The sequence below is a fragment of the Artibeus jamaicensis genome, unplaced genomic scaffold (genome assembly GCF_021234435.1).
Source record: "Artibeus jamaicensis isolate MK-2021 breed Jamaican fruit bat unplaced genomic scaffold, CSHL_Jam_final contig_3230, whole genome shotgun sequence".
NCBI classification, from domain to species: Eukaryota; Metazoa; Chordata; class Mammalia; order Chiroptera; family Phyllostomidae; genus Artibeus; species Artibeus jamaicensis.
In genome coordinates, this window is record NW_026521764.1 from 87,575 (window position 1) to 104,042 (window position 16,468).

Consider the following 16,468-nt stretch of genomic DNA (forward strand, 5'->3'; position numbering starts at 1 on the left):
AAACAAGTGATTTAACCTCTCCCCATCTCTTTTACCTCATTCATACATAATATGTAGCTCACAATGTTGTAAGGATGAAATTTAATATAACATGTCAACATTTTATGACATATACTAGTACTCAACCATGCTTTTTAGCTACACATACCAGAATTCCTGAGTAAGAGTAACTCAGCATGATCAGGATCATATCTTTATTGGTCCCTTGGCTCTCTCTTTCCCTTATTGTAAACTCATAGCTGCAAGATGGCTTATTTACTTCTCATCATCATGTTAATGTTCTCTAGCCAGCCCCACTCCCCACCCCCAGGTTTCATTAACTGGAAATGTCACATGCTTAGCTTCAAGAGAAGCTAGAGAAATTAGTATTTAGCTTTTACATCTTCTACAGTAAAAGTGCCCAAGGGCCAGAGGTGTGGAAATGGGTGTTGGAAATAATAACCAACAATATGTACCATATTTCTTTTGAAGAACTTTAATGTGTTAGTAATGTTATTAAATCCTCCTATAACAAAATACTTTGTTTTTATTCTATATACTGTACACTTATTTTTGTTTTGAGGTTACTAGCTTATCAGTTCCCAGAAGCCCTCCTTATTTTGGTCTCAGCAGCAAGTAATGGCATGTGCTTTGTTTTAGGTTTTTTTGGTTTGGGTTTTTTTGCACAAAAGCTGATTGTGCCTTCTGTTAAACCTGTCACAATCATCAAAACAAGAGAAGGGGCTCTGGATCCTAAAGAAGAAAAGAAAACAAATCTATCCAACCATTTTATTTAAAGCAATTTCTTAAAATTTTAATTTTATATGAAAAACTATTAAATGGAAAACTTGGATACAGTATTTCCTTTAACAACTAATCTATAAAATATCCTGCCTGAGGCTATAAAATCTGACCCTGTGCCTGCTCATTTCTTCTGCTTGCTCATACTTGCTTAATCTTTATTGCCATCTTCTGGAGGAGCTGCTTTTATCTGTAAATAGGTGATAGTAGGCTAATACAGCTCCTCCCTTAAAGAAACCTAGAACCACAGGCCCTTAGGCTGTCTCAGATTTTTAAAAAACAGGTCATATACACAAAAATGGAATGGCTGGGTTATTTGGCAGTTCTCTTTAATTTTCAAGGAACCTAAACGCTGTTTTCCACTGTGGCTGTACTAATTTCTAATCCCACCAACAGTGCAGGACAGTTCCCTTTACGCCCACCCTGGCCAACACTTGTTTGTTGATTTATTGATGACAGCCATTGACAGGTGTGAGGTGATATTTCACTGTGGTTTTAATATGAATTTTCCTAATGATAGTGCCTTTGAGCATCTGTACATACATCTATTGGTCATCTATTTGTCCCCTTTGGAGAAAAGTCTATTCAAGTAGTCTGACCATTTTTAAAATATATTTTACTGATTATGCTATTACAGTTGTCCCATTTTCCCCCTTCACTCCCCTCCACCCTGCACACCTGCTCCCACCCACATTTCCCCCCTTTAGTTCATGTCCATGAATTACACTTATAAGTTCTTCAGCTTCTAGATTTCCAATATTATTCTTCCCCTCCCCTATTTTCTACCTACTGTCTATGCTACTTATTCTCTGTTCCATTTCCCCCTCTATCCTCCTCCCACTCACCTGTTGATAACCCTCCATGTGATCTCCATTTCTGTGATTCGTTTCCGATTCTAGTTATTAGCTTAGTTTGTTTTTGTTTTAGGTGTGGTTGTTAATAATTGTGAGTTTGCTGTCATTTTATTGCTTGTTTTAGGTGTGGTTGTTAATAATTGTGATTTTGCTGTCATTTTACTGCACATGTCTTTTATCTTCTTTTTCTTAGATAAGTCCCTTTAACATTTCATATAATAAGGGCTTGGTGATCATGAATTCCTGTAACTTGATCTTATCTGAGAAGCACTTTGTCTGCCCTTCCATTCATTCTAAATGAAAGTTGCTGGATAGAGCAATCTTGGATGTAGGTCCTTGCCTTTCATGACTTGGAATACTTTTTTTCCAGCCCCTTCTTGCCTGTTAGGTCTCTTTTGAGTAATCGGCTGACAGTGTTATGGGCACTCTTTTGTAGGTAACTCTCTCCTTTTCTCTGCTGCTTTTAAGATTCTCTCATATTTAATTTTGGCTAAGGTAATTATGATGTGCCTTGGTGTGTTCCTTCTTGGGTCCAACTTCTTTAGGACTGAGCTTCCTGGACTTCTTCCTGGAAGTCTATTTCCCTTGCCAAAATGGTGGAAGTTCTCCTTTATTATTTGTTCAAATAACTTTTCCACTTGTTGCTGTTCCTCTTCCCCTTCTGGTACCCCTATAATTCTGATGTTGGAACGTTTAAAGATATCCTGGAGGTTCCGAAGCCTCTCCTCAGTTTTTTTAATTCTTATTTCTTCATTCTTTTCTGATTGGATGTTTCATTCTTCCTTCTGAGGAAGATTTAAGTCCCAGTTTCCTTCCTATCACTATTGGTTGCCTGTACATTTTCCTTTATTTCACTTAGTGTAGCCTTCATTTTTTCATCTAATTTGCAACCAAATTCAACCAGTTCTGTGAGCATCCTGATCACCAGTGCTTCAAACTGTGCATCTGATAGGCTGGCTATGTCTTCATCACTTAGTTGTATTTTTTCTGGAGCTCTGAGCCTTCTTTCCTTTTTTTTTTTGGTCTTGATGTGCCAGTTAGGCAGTGAGGGTGGAGCCTTAGATGTTCATCTGGGTGGGGCAACACATGTTGCTGGGTTGTGATGCTGTATGTGCGGAAGGGGTCCAAGAGGAACAATGGTGCTTGCTCTGCTCTCTGCTGGCTTTCAGTCACTTCCCCTGCTTCCCAAAAGCAAACTGGGCCCTTCTGGTGCTGGTTCCAGGGTAGGTGGGTCTCTCCAATGAACTCTCCTGTGAGGCTGGGAGTTTCTCCCAGCACCTCAACCCCCACAGATGTTTTCAATCAGTTTTGAGGCTTTATTTCCCGGCGCTGGGACCCTGGGTTGCAAGGTCTATCTCACTCCCCAGTTTCACCTGGTTTATCTGTATGTGAACGTGGGACCACCTGGTCTGCCAGCCACCTTGAACACTACACCCTGTTCCATAATCTGCTGCCTTACTGGGTCTGCCAGCTGCTGCCCTGTGTGACCAGGGTCAACCAGCCACCACTTTGCTGTGACTCCTCTGTGCCCACTGCCCGACTCCACCCCTCCTACCAATCTGGATGAATATGTCTACTTTAACTCCGTGGTTGTCAGACTTCCATAAAGTTCAATTTTTTGTCGGTACTGATTGTTTTTTATTTCTAAATTTTTGTTGGCCTTATTTTGGTTGTGTGAGGAGGTACAGTGTATCTATCTACACCTCCATCTTAGCTGGAAGTGCCCCATTTTTTAATGGATTGTTACTTTTTGAGGGATGGGAGAGGTGGTAAGTCATTTGAGTTCCTTAAGATATATTTTAGATATTAACCCCTTATTGGATGTATAACTTCCCCTATTCAGTAGGTTGTCTTTTCATTTTGTTAACAGTTTCCTTCACTGTGTAAACATTCAGTAGCTCAATGTAGTATCATTTATTTTTTCTTTTGTTTCCCTTGCCTAAGAGACACATCCAAAAACATATTACTAAGAATGATGTCAAATAGTTTACTGCCTATGTTTTCTTCTAGGAGTACTGTAGTTTCAGGTCTTAAATTTAAGTTTTTAATTCATTTTGCATTTATTCTTGTATAGGGTATAAGAAAGTGCTCCAGTTTCAATCTTCTGCATGTGTCTGTCCAGTTCCCCAACTCCTCTGTCATAGATTACCATGTTTTTAGACTATAAGATGCACTGCCCCCCCCCAGCAAATTTGGGAAGAATAATGGTTGTTAATGCTGCTGTTGAGTTCTGTTTACATTTACATTGGTGAAATATTATGTTATTTATGTTATTAAATATTTTACCACACTTTTTGCTTCAAAAAATTTTCCCTATTTTCCTCCTCCTCTAAAACCTAGGTGCATCTTATGGTCTGAAAAATACAGTAATTGATTATGTAGGTATGGATTTATTTCTGCGTTCTCTATTTTGTTTCACTGATCTAAGTGTCCATCAATACATGCAATAGATAAAGTAGATGTGCTGCATATATGCAATGGAATATTAGCCATAAAAAAGAATGAGATTTTGCCACTGAGACAACATTAAATGGACCTAGTAGATATTATGCTGAGGGAAATAATTCAGACAAAGACAAATAGCATCTGATTTCACTTATATGTAGAATCTAAAAATAATAGAAAAGAAACTAACAAACTAAACAGAAACAAACTCATAGGTACACAGAACATTTTGGTGGTTGCTGGCTGGGAAAGGCAAGAGATGGATGAAAAGGGATAAGGAATTAAGATGTACAAAATATCAGTTATAAAAACAGTCATGGGGATGTAAAGTACAGCACAGGGAATATAGTAATTAATATTATAATAACTATGTATTTTGTCAGATGGGCACTGGACTCATCATGGTAATTACTTTGTAAGATGTATATAAATGTATATCACCATGCTGTTCACCTAAAACTAATATGATATTGTAGGTAAACTGTAATTTAAAATATTTAAAAAATTTTTTTAAAGTTCGAATGTTATAGCCATAGAGCATCTTAGCCTGGGGCATGGTGGTCACCTCGGAGTGCACTTCAGATATGACAAGAGAGCCACCTGCCCAGAAAAGTGAGCCTGAAGTTCCACTATTAGAGTTCCTTTTTAATTGTATAAGAACAAACCATGTCAAAAGACATGTATCACTGAAAATAGTGTTGTTTTAAACTGATATCAATCAAAGCCACTTTAGTGTAAATGAGTTTGGAGTATTTTCCTATAATTATAAATCATTAATGGGGTACAGATGTGAAGAATACAGTATATGAGTGGCATGAATAATATGTCTCTGAACATCACCACGCACAGCCTTGCTGCCTAATAGGTAGACACAAAAAAACTATAATTTGGGGTTGGAACTGCTTAGGGATGGGAAAGACCAAGCTCTGAATACAAAACAGAATAAAAATTCGGCAGCCATGGCAGCAGCCAAGGAGATATGACAACCTCCAGTTTGTAAGCAGCTCACATCCAGGAATGTGACCTCAACTCATCAGCTATCCCATGAATAGTCATGGGAAATCCAGTGATGGCCAAGGTCTAATTTCATGCAGAGAGGCTGACAGCTAGCATCAGAGAAATCCATCAGCAGAGAGTAGCACCCCAGCCGCATATCCAGGGCTCAAAGATAGACAACAGTTTCTGAGATCAGGGCTATGAAAAGTAGCACAAATGTTCAGCCCTACAGTTAATGGAGTTTTGAAAGTTTATTATGACTTAAGAAAGTACATTTCAACCTTCTTGCCTCTTGGTTTATAAAGGAAATGGGTAATATTGCTCACAGAGATGGCCCTGGGCACTCAGCACATCTGAAACCCTCCATCTCCACATACCAAGTGGGAAGCTCCAAACGAGAGAAGAGACCAGAGAACCTGATTTTCTGAATGTGGGAACCCAAGGACAGACATAGGAAAGAAGGTGAGAGGGACATAAAGCTCAGATTGAAAGTATTAGAGAAGGACCTGGGGTTGTGGCTGAGCTCTGTATGAGGGCGGATGGCTCTTTTTATGAAACGAGATTGCCCAAGAGCTGCAGCATATTTTTTTAAAGGATATAATCATAATGTAACAAATATGTGTTGAATCTGTACATGACCAGCATAGTGTTCAGCACTATGAATACACTCATAAACAAAATAAATATGATCTCTTCCGGCCAAGATGGAGCTGTAGGTGGAAACACTATGCTACCTTGCACAACCAACTTTAAAGACAACGAAGTTTTAGTAACAAAAACGCAGCCAAAACACAGAAAATTGAACTGTACAGAAGTCCGACAATGACAAACCATTCAGCCAGACAGGTAAGAGGGATGGAGTCAGCGGAAGAGCGGGGTCAGGCAGGAAAGATCGGTGGACCAACCCAGGAGCGCAAGTGGTGGTTGGCAGATACCAAGAGCGGGTGGCAATGGGCGGATCCAGTGAGGACACAGGGCAGCTAGCTGACTGCAATCACACATTCACATGCAGATAAACCGAGCAAAAGAGTGAACAGTGAGACAGACCACTCAGGCTAGGGCCCCAGCAACAGGAATTAGAGCCTAAAAGAACAAACTGAAAAGATTTTTGGGGTCGAGGTGCTGGGAAAGTTCATTGAAGAGACGCACAGGGTCCTGGAGGGTACAAAAGCCCACACACCTGAGAACCAGCACCAGAAGGGCCCAATTTGCTTGTGGGAAGCAGCAGAGGGGACAGAAATCTGAGAGAGAGCGGAACAAACGTCACTGCCCCTCTCTGACCCCACCCCCATATACAGTGTCACAACCCAATGACTGGGTGGCCCCACCCTGGTGAACACCTAAGGCTCCACCCCTCATACCTAACAGGTGCGAACAGACCAAAACATTATGGCTCAAGAACAGCTCAAAGCCCCAGAACCAATAATTCTAAGCAACCAAAAAATGGCCAAACTTTCAGATGCACAGTTCAAAACACTGGTGATCAGGATGCTCACAGAACTGGTTGATTTTACTCACAAATTAGAGGAACATATGAAGGCTAAACTAATTGAAATGAAGGGAGATGCACAGGAAATCATAGTAATGGAAAGGAAACTGGGACTCAAATCAAAGGAGTGGACCAGAAGGAGGAAAAAAATGACCAAACAGAAAAGAATGAAGAAACAAGAATTCCAAAAAATGAGGAGAGGCTTAGGAACCTCCAGGACTTCTTTAAACACTGCAACATTCAAATTGTAGGGGTACCAGAAGGGGAAGAAGAAGAGCAAGAAGTGGAAAACTTATTTGAACAAACAATAAAGGAGAACATTCCCAATCTGGCAAAGGAAATAGACTTCCAGGAAGAAGTCCAGGAAGCTCAGAGAGTCCCAAAGAAGCTGGACCCAAGAAGGAACACACCAAGGCACATCATCATGATATTAGCCAAGATTAAAATCAAGAAGAGAATCCTAGAAGCAACAAGAGATAAGGGGACAGTCACCTACAAAGGACTTCCCATCCGACTGTCAGTGGATTTCTCAAAAGAGACCTTCCAGGCAAGAAGGGGCTGGAAAGAGGTATTCCAAGTCATGAAATCCAAAGATCTACATCCAAGATCACTCTATCCAGCAAAGCTTTCAGTTAGAATGGAAGGGCAGATAAAGTGCTTCTCAGATAAGATCAAATTCAAGGAGTTCATCATCACCAAGCTCTTATTATACGAAGTGTTAAAGGGACTTATCTAAGAAAAAGAAGATAAAAAAGATGAACAGTGGAAGGAAAACAAACTCACAATTATTAACAACCACACCTAAAACAAAAGCAAACTAAGAGGACAGCTAGATCAGGAATGGAACCATAGAAATGGAGATCACATGGAGGGTTAGCAAGAGGGGAGTGAGTGGGAGGAGCAGAAGGGGAGAGAAGGTACATAAAATAAGTAGCATAGATGGTAGGTAGAAAATAGACAGGGGGAGGGCAAGAATAGTATGGGAAATACAGAATCTAAAGAACTTGTGACACATGGACATAAACTAAAAGGGGGGAGTGGTGGGGGATGGGTGTGCAGGGTGGAGGGGAATGAAGGGGGCAAATAGAATAACTGTAATGGCATAATCAATACAATATATTTTTAAAAAATAATAAATAAACATGATCTGGTCATTGAACTATGAGCTTAAATCTGCTGAGGAAAAGTGACATTAAGAAACAAATCCAAATCTATATATTGCAAGAACTGCAAGAAAAAAGAACAGAAAGGACAGGGTCAGATAGCCAACTACTTTAGGTTAGGGGACCAAAAATAACCTTTTTAAGGGTTATTTCAAGAGCGTGGTTTTTCAAGAACATGCAAGAGAAAAACAGAAGCAATTTTTAAAAGTATTTTAAATACAATTTAAACTTTAATATTGCATATTACATATGCATGTATTATTTATGTATATAATATATACATTAATAATATATTAGTATATAATAACATACACATTACTGTAGAGGGATTATTGTCCAATGACTAATGACAACTGTAATCGTTTAAAACTGATTTTACTATAAAATATAACACACTGTTTCTGTATTTGTAATAGCTTTTCTTCTCTTTGAGAGAACAATTAACCTTTCAGAACAACATTACAGACCCAGAAGACAACGAAGGAAGAGAAGGTCTCGAATATTACATTTAAGTATATGTACTTCTTAAAAAGCAAAATTTAATCTTGGCTACTATTTATGCAAACTTAATTAACAGCTGAAATCTGAATAAAAAGACAAACTCAAATACTGGATTGGCCAAAATGTCTGTATGTTTTTTCCGTAAAAGATACATTTTTTATTTTCACCAATAACTTTATTGATTTGGATATTTTGAATACGCACTACCTCCCATGTGAAATAACTTTGATCTCAATTAATGTCTCAATTTGATCATTATCAACTTCAACTGGTCTATCTCACCATTGTGCATCATCCAGAGAGAAATCTCAAGCACAAAACTTCACAAACCACTTTTGACACGTTCAATCAGTCACCTGAAACAATTGTGAAATCAGTCATGTTCAAATAGCACCTTCTCCATATACTGCACAAATCTTTTTTTGCATTTCAGTTGTGTTTCTATCTTTCTTGAAATAATAAAGCATAATATGCCAAAAATGTTGCATATTTACTTCCATCTTCAATACTAAAATGCCTGCACAAAAATTCACCAGTTTTTGTTTTTTAAATGTGTGCTGATATGACAGCTGTTACTATGCAGTCTAACAAAATTGTTTTGAATAAAGTTAAAGACAACTAAGCACTGATATAGCCATCATATGGAAAAAAAACAAACAAACTTTTTGGACAACCCAATCAGTACCTACATTTAAGGACAAAGGCTTCAACATTGATAGAATTCTGAGCACTAATAGATGCACCTAGCTCTGAGGAAAAAATCAAATTAACTTTAAGTATTTATAGAATAAGCAGACAAACTCACTGGAATAACAAAATGTACAATCAAATTTAAAATGTCAACTCCAAAAGAGGTGAAAATTCTAAACTTTGAGATGACACAACTAAAGGTTAACAGGCCCACAAATTTTGCTTTTATATAAAAAATTTTGTGAGCATTTAGAAGGGAATATGTAGCAGTCCACTGGGGTGTAGTTTACACAATATGTTCTATTTGTGAAAATTTCACCAAGTATACACTATGACTTGTACAAACTTTCCTATTTGTATATGTGAATTAAAGTTGCTGGTTAAGGGATTTTTGTTTTGTTTTGTTTTGCTTTGCTTTGTTTTTAGTCTGAGAGGGAAAGAAAATTAAGTCCAGAAAAATACAGACCTTTCATGGTGCAAATTAGAATAAAATCCTGAAGAAAAAAAAAAAGAGCAGCTTTTACAAAATTGGAAATTAGTTGGTACAACATCTCCATCCATGTCACTTATTTTAAATAATGGGGGAACAATCAAGAGGTGCACAAAAGCTAAATCAGAGATCACTGTATTTACCTAAAACAAATTTTTACTGTCTTTAACTGTAGATTTTAAAAATCAGTGTCATCCTTTAATCTATATCTAATCATAGCTTTACCTTCATACATGTTCTTCATTTACATACACCCTCAGTTTTATATTTGCTCCTTTTCAATTTATATTGCTGACACCTAAGGCAAGTGCTCATAAAATTATAAACATTTCTCTTGCCTCTTTCAGCTATCAAGTAAAAAATAAAATTGGATGCTTACTACATAAGAACAATAAAAGGGAAATCTGAAGTTGTACTTAATATTTACAAAAACATCTAAGTTAAATTAAAAAGTATTTCTCTTTCTTGTGACTCATTTCACTATTTTCTCTATCTTTTATAATTTACAGATATTTTGAGATAAGAAACAGCTTCTACCAAGCATTCATCCTAATTCTTTTAGATATTTCCCATTTACTAATGCATTTTGTGGATCTTAACTCACTTGAAATTTTGAATTTTCAAATTCTAGGTAATTATATAAGAATGAAGGCTCTCCTCCATTCTACCTCCACCACTACTTGATATCATGAGTTTTCCTTAGCTACCTAAGATTGATGATGATTACTCCCTCTGAATGTGTAATAGCTATGAGCCTCTTGATAAGAACTGGGGCCAAATTTATCTCCTAAGTGGTATGTCATGACTGTTGGAGAACTTTTCAAACGACAACCTAGAACATAAATTATACACATTCACAGAAGTTGTTTACTTGTGAACAAAAAAGAAAAAGAAAGAAAAAAGCAGAGTTTGTGTACCATGGAAATTTACAGTTTTCAATATCCATTATCTTCTTCATGAATAAAGCCTTAAATTCATTGGGGGGAAAAAAGTCCCTGAGCATTTGTTAATGCTGCAGCTCATTCCAACAGTTGCTTTGGATCAGATCATACAATCCTTCATTCACTTTGTGAAACCAGTTACTCATGGCCATTCACGTTCTTTCTTATGGGACCCTAACAGAGCCATTCTCCAAGCCTATTGTTCTCAAAGGTTAAAATACCCCATGAACCACTACATCACTGCAAAAGTATGTCCTGGTCATAGGAACAAAATCAACAGCACGACCAAAAACTCCTGAGGAGAGAATGGGGAGACCTGAATTTTAATGTGATTTCTATCACTAACTAGATGAGAAAAACTCAGCTAATTATTCCATCTTGAGTTTCTGCCCCAGATACAATTTTTTAAATAAATGAGCAGCTGTCTAATGCAGCCATTCCTAAGATGTATGCCAAAGCACCAAATTGCTTCACAAAAAGTTTGGGCAATCCTGAGACCTACATATATACCCCTCCCAAAAACTCACACCATTAACACAGTAAAGGTTCTGAAAATTCCTGCAGTTCTGCTTAACTTTGTTCAACCCACAAAAAACTCACTTTTTTTTGTAACCTAATATCCTTAAACATCTTGGAGCCTACACTATGAGTTTCAAATTATGTTCTGCAAACTCCTCTTAGAGTTTATCAGTAAACTAGTGAGAAAAAGCAAGGAAAGGAAGAGGAAGCAGTCCACAGGTAGGACATTAGGTCCCACCCTCACTTCAACATTTTTACTTCGGAGTCTCAAAATACAATATCACTTTATTTTCTTAAATTTTATTTATTTGTTTTTAGAGAGGATAAAGGAGGAAGAGAGGGAAAGAAACATCAATGTGTGGTTGCCTTTTGCACATCCCCTACTGGGTACCTGGGCTGCAACCCAGGCATGTGCCCTGATGGAGAATCAAACCAGCAACCCTTTGGTTCGGAGGCCGGCGGCACTCAACCCACTGAGCCACACCAGCCAGGGCAAAATATAACACCACTTTAAATAAAGGAATGTATTTATTTTAAAGCCCAAAAATCACTTTCACTTCTAAAATTTCCTAAGAAATAATTTATTTCTAGTCTGAATCAACATGTTGAGCTTATTATGGAATTGCCCAAAAGAGAGTACACAGTATTTCCAGGACAGGTTCGTGAGGCAGATTGAATTTACAATCCATGTCATTTGCTCCCAACCTTTCTGTGCTTTCCTAGAGGCATAGTTAATTTTTCTGCCCATTGATTTGGGACTGAACCATGTGACCTACTTTTGTTAATGGGATACGTGTGTGGCTTACTTGTGTTCCCCCTGACCTCTATTCACCATGAGAAGTGCATGCCCCAGAAAGCGGCTGTTCACCAGCCAAAGCCCAGGAATTAGAAGACACATGAAGCCCAGATGATACCAACAAAGCTACAGCCAACCCACAGCCCTCATGTAATATGAGCAAGAAATTGTTTATTGTTGTAAGCCTCTGAAATTTGGGGACTGTTTTTGACACAGTCAAAAGATGAAATTCAAATCAAATGTAAGCTGATTTAATTCTCAAACATCTGCAATATTATCCTAGACTAGATAATCAGTTTTAAGATATGAATAGCTGAATTCACTAATAGTTTTGTAATTTTTTTATAACTGTAAGAAAGTGCAATAATGCTTCATCCTCCAAGGATAAATGCTTTGCCCTCCATGATTTTTAAGAAAATCAGTGGTTAAAAACAATGTCAATACAACTCACTGTATATAGTTTTTCACTAGGGAAATCAGAGAATTTTCCCTTTGTTCACAAAGCCAAATACAGCTTTGGAGTTGAAATTTAATAAGAAAAATTCAAATATGAATCATCCATGCCTATAACTATTTTCATACAGTTTAATCAGGTCAACATTAAAAGTCAGCTGTTTAATCAAGCTGTAAATCAAACAACAGCCTTTCCAACCAACACACATGAAAAGCAATCTAGAAAGAAAAAAACAGCCATATTCATTTCCATCCTGAAATGAATGAAAAACTGAAACCACATCTATTAAAAATGGATACATAGAGAATTAATAAGCTTTCATTTATTCAGGTTCTTTAAATTTATAGAACAGTTACATAAAAAAACAATGTCCCACAGTACATAGAGTGAACATACAATTATTCCACTTAACAGAAAATACAACTGGAAAAACTCTTACCTCAGAAAAAATTCTGCCACTAAGGAATTAACCCATAGTTATGTATAAGGAAATGAATAATGAAAATGTTCCTGGAAGTAATCTATCCTGAGTTAAACCTGTGCACAAAAGGCCCATACAACCAAAAGGATAACTGTATTAGAATTATAAGACAACTCAGCAGCAAGATTCAAAATACCTAAGAAATGAATGCTAATATATGTGAAGCTTAGAGTTTGTGATTCTTTTGAAAAGTAATAAGAAAGATTTGTGATCTACTGAAAGGAACTTCTCTCTTACTTAAATAATTAAAAATAATGCCAACTATAATACTATTTATTAAGCACCAACAATGTGATAGTAAGAATTGAATAAAATAATGAAATAGGGAACAGTATCCTGGCATAGTATAGGATATGCCCATTCTATAGATGAACAGATGAAAACTCCGAGAGTGTAAGTAGCATGTTCTCATAACTACTATAAAGTAGATTTTCAAAGATAAATTGAATTAATAACCACTTAGCCAGATTACCTAAGGTAAAAAGAGAAGATGCACCTAAAACCAGAAATAAAAAAGGGGACATTATAATTAATGCCAAAGAAATAAAAAAGATGACAACAGACTATTATGTGCAATTATACACCAACAAATTGAACAAACCTAGATAAAATAAATAAGTTCCTAGAAACATACAACCTATGAAGGTTAAATTATGAATGGAAAATATTAACAAACCTATAACTAGTAAGGAGAATGACTCAGTAAGCAAAAAATCACTCAACAACAGCAACAAAAAGAACCCAGGGTCAGAAGGCTGCATCAGTGAAATCTACCAAACATTTAAAGAAGAATATGAACCCTTCTTCAACTGTTCAAAAAAATAAAAATAAAAGGGGCAACACTTCCAAACCCATTTTATGAAGTCAGCATCACCCTAATATGAAAGGCAGAAAACATACTATGAAAACAAATATATATCTCATTAATATTGATGCATTAATCATCAACAAAATACTAGCAAACCAAATTCAACAGTGCATTAAAAGTATTATACATCATGATCAAGGGGATTTATTCCTGCAAAGACAGTTCAACGTACGAAACTAATCAATGTAATAAACCGCACTAATACAGTACAAAAAACACTTGATCTCAATCAATGCAGCAAAAGCACTTGGTAAAAAAATTCAACACCCATTTCTGATACAAGAAAAACACTCAAAAACTAAAATAGAAGGAAAATAAAAGCCAAATATGAAAGTCATATATAAAAAACTCCACAGACCACGGCAAACAATGTGGATAGACTTAACACTACTGAACTATATGCTTAAAAATGATAAAATTGATGTTTTATGTCTTTTTACCACTTTTTTTTTAATGAAGAAAGAATTCTAATCCAGTGGGTTTCTTTTTTCACAGATATTTTCCTGCAACAAACACCTGGATGTCGATGAAAGGAAAAGCAAGCAGTCTGGGTGGAATAAAGGATGTGGTCAGATGAAGTGTCCACAGTTATATGTGTTGAATGACAGTACTATGATAGGAAAACAGAATTGTTACATAAGTACTAGTATATACAGAAGACTGCAGGTGAAATGTTAGAATGTGTACATTATTTTAGAGAGTGTTAGAAAACTCTTTATGAGTTTTAAATGACTCAATGCTCTTTATTCAAAGATTTTGTACTTATTTCCTTTTCCCTGTATTAGTTTGCTAGGATGTCCATAACAAAATAGCACAGACTGGCATTTTTCTCACAATTCTAGAGGCTGAAAGCCCTACTTTAAGACATCAGCAATTCCACTGCTAGGATTATATCCTAAGAACCCCAAAACATCAATTTCAAAGAACCTATGCACAATGTTCACAGCAGCACAATTTACAATAGCCAAGAGCTGGAAGCAACCTAGGTGCCCATCAGTAAATGAATGGATCAAAAAATTGTTGTATATATACACAATGGAATTCTATCCAGCAGAGAGAAAGAAGGAACTACTACCTTTTGCAACAACATGGATGGAACTGGAAAGCATTATGCTGAGTGAAATAAGCCAGGGGTTGAAAGACAAATACCATATGATCTCACCTTTAACAGGAAGCTAAACAACAAAACAAACAAGCAAGCAAAATACAACCAAAGACACTGAAATAGAGAACAGGCTGACAGGGACCAGAGGGGAGAGGGGAGGGAATTTAAGGGGAAAAATGGGAGGGATTTAGAGGAACAAGTATAAAGGACACAGGGATGAGGACTAGGGGGGGAGGAAATAGGAGGGAGGTGGGGGGGCATGGGGCAGGGGGGCTGGGATGGGAGTAAAAACAGAAAACTGTACTTGAAAAATAACTAAAAAAAAAAAAGACATCAGCAGGTTTGTTTCACTTGAGGTCTCTTTCCTTGTCTTGCAGATGGCCTATTTCTGTGCACGTGCACCCCTGCTGTCTCTCTGTATATCCTAATCTCCTCTTCAAAAAATGACACCAGTCAAATTGAGGGTTCACCCTAATGGCCTTATTTAACCATAGTTACCTCTTACAGTCATCATTTTAAGTGATGGGGTTTAGGACTTCAACACATGAATTTAGGAAAAGTATAATAGAGTCCATAAACAGTCACACACAGTTTAATTTCCTAGTTAGTTGTACATGTGAATTTTGCTAAAGGAAAAAAAAAGAAGAGCTACAGACAAATAGTTGAGGTCATATGCTATCAACTAGGGAGAATAAGAGAATATAATCATGCCTCAAATGGTATTTTCAAAGGGGTTCACGATAGATAATTTCACAAATTATATATTTCTGCAGATCCAGCCTTTTTTGTTTGTTTGGTTAGTTGATTGGTTGGTTAGCTGTTCTACATTTTACGCAGTAGCAGGAAAAACATCAAAAAGCAGGCTTCCAGGGCCAAATGAAGTCTGGAAAAACATCTCTGTAATTCTGCAAGTTTATTCCTAGGAGATTTCACAACATCCTTGGGGAAATCTGAAAAGACAACTTTTCCTCAAAAGGTTTTAATATTCTGGCCTCCAGACTTTCTCTGAACTGGGAAGTTCCTAAGTATTTTTAAATAACATTTAAAAGAAATCTACAAATATTTTTAAAGGTTTTATTTAATATTCTATGTGAAAATGCAATATAACTTTGTGTCTGGGAGACAGATGTTTTCTTTTTCAGGTTCATTTCACAGTCTTATCTGTAATATATTCAATAGTCATTAATTTTCTCTTCTGAACTTCTCCTAATTTAAATTCTTAAGAAAATTATATTTTTATACACACTAATTTTCTCAGTTGTCACTGACATCAGTAATTAATATGAAAGACCAGCTGGGTAAGCTGCTTTAAATAAATATATATGCACACTATATTCTTGAAATAATAAAGCTCAGGTGTTGTTTTAAGTCAAGGGCCTAACTGATATGTTTAAATGCATACTAACATGTGTTTTTGGTGGTTTAGTGTCTCTTAAAAGATATTGACAGTGACCAGAGGGGAGAGGGGAGGGAGTTTCAGGGGAAAAGGGGAAGGGTTTACAGGAACAAGTATAAAGGACACATGGACAAAAACTAGGGGGGGTTGAAATGAGAGGGAGGTAGGGAGGGCTGGAGAGTGGGGTGGGATGGGAGTAAAAGACAGAAATCTATACCTGAACAACAAAAAAAAGTAAAAAAAAAAAAATTCACAGAATTGAAGGTAACAACCCAATTCACAGTTTTCTATAATTTATGAAAAACCATGTATCAAAAATATTCCCTTTTCTTTTTCTTTACATTTTTTTAAATCCTCACCTGAGAATATGTTTATTAATTTTAGAGACAGAGGGAAGGGGAGAGAGAGAGTAAAACATCAATCAGTTGCCTTCTGCATACACCCTGACCAAGAATCAAACCCTAGGTATGTGTCCAGACCAGGGATCAAACCCACAACCT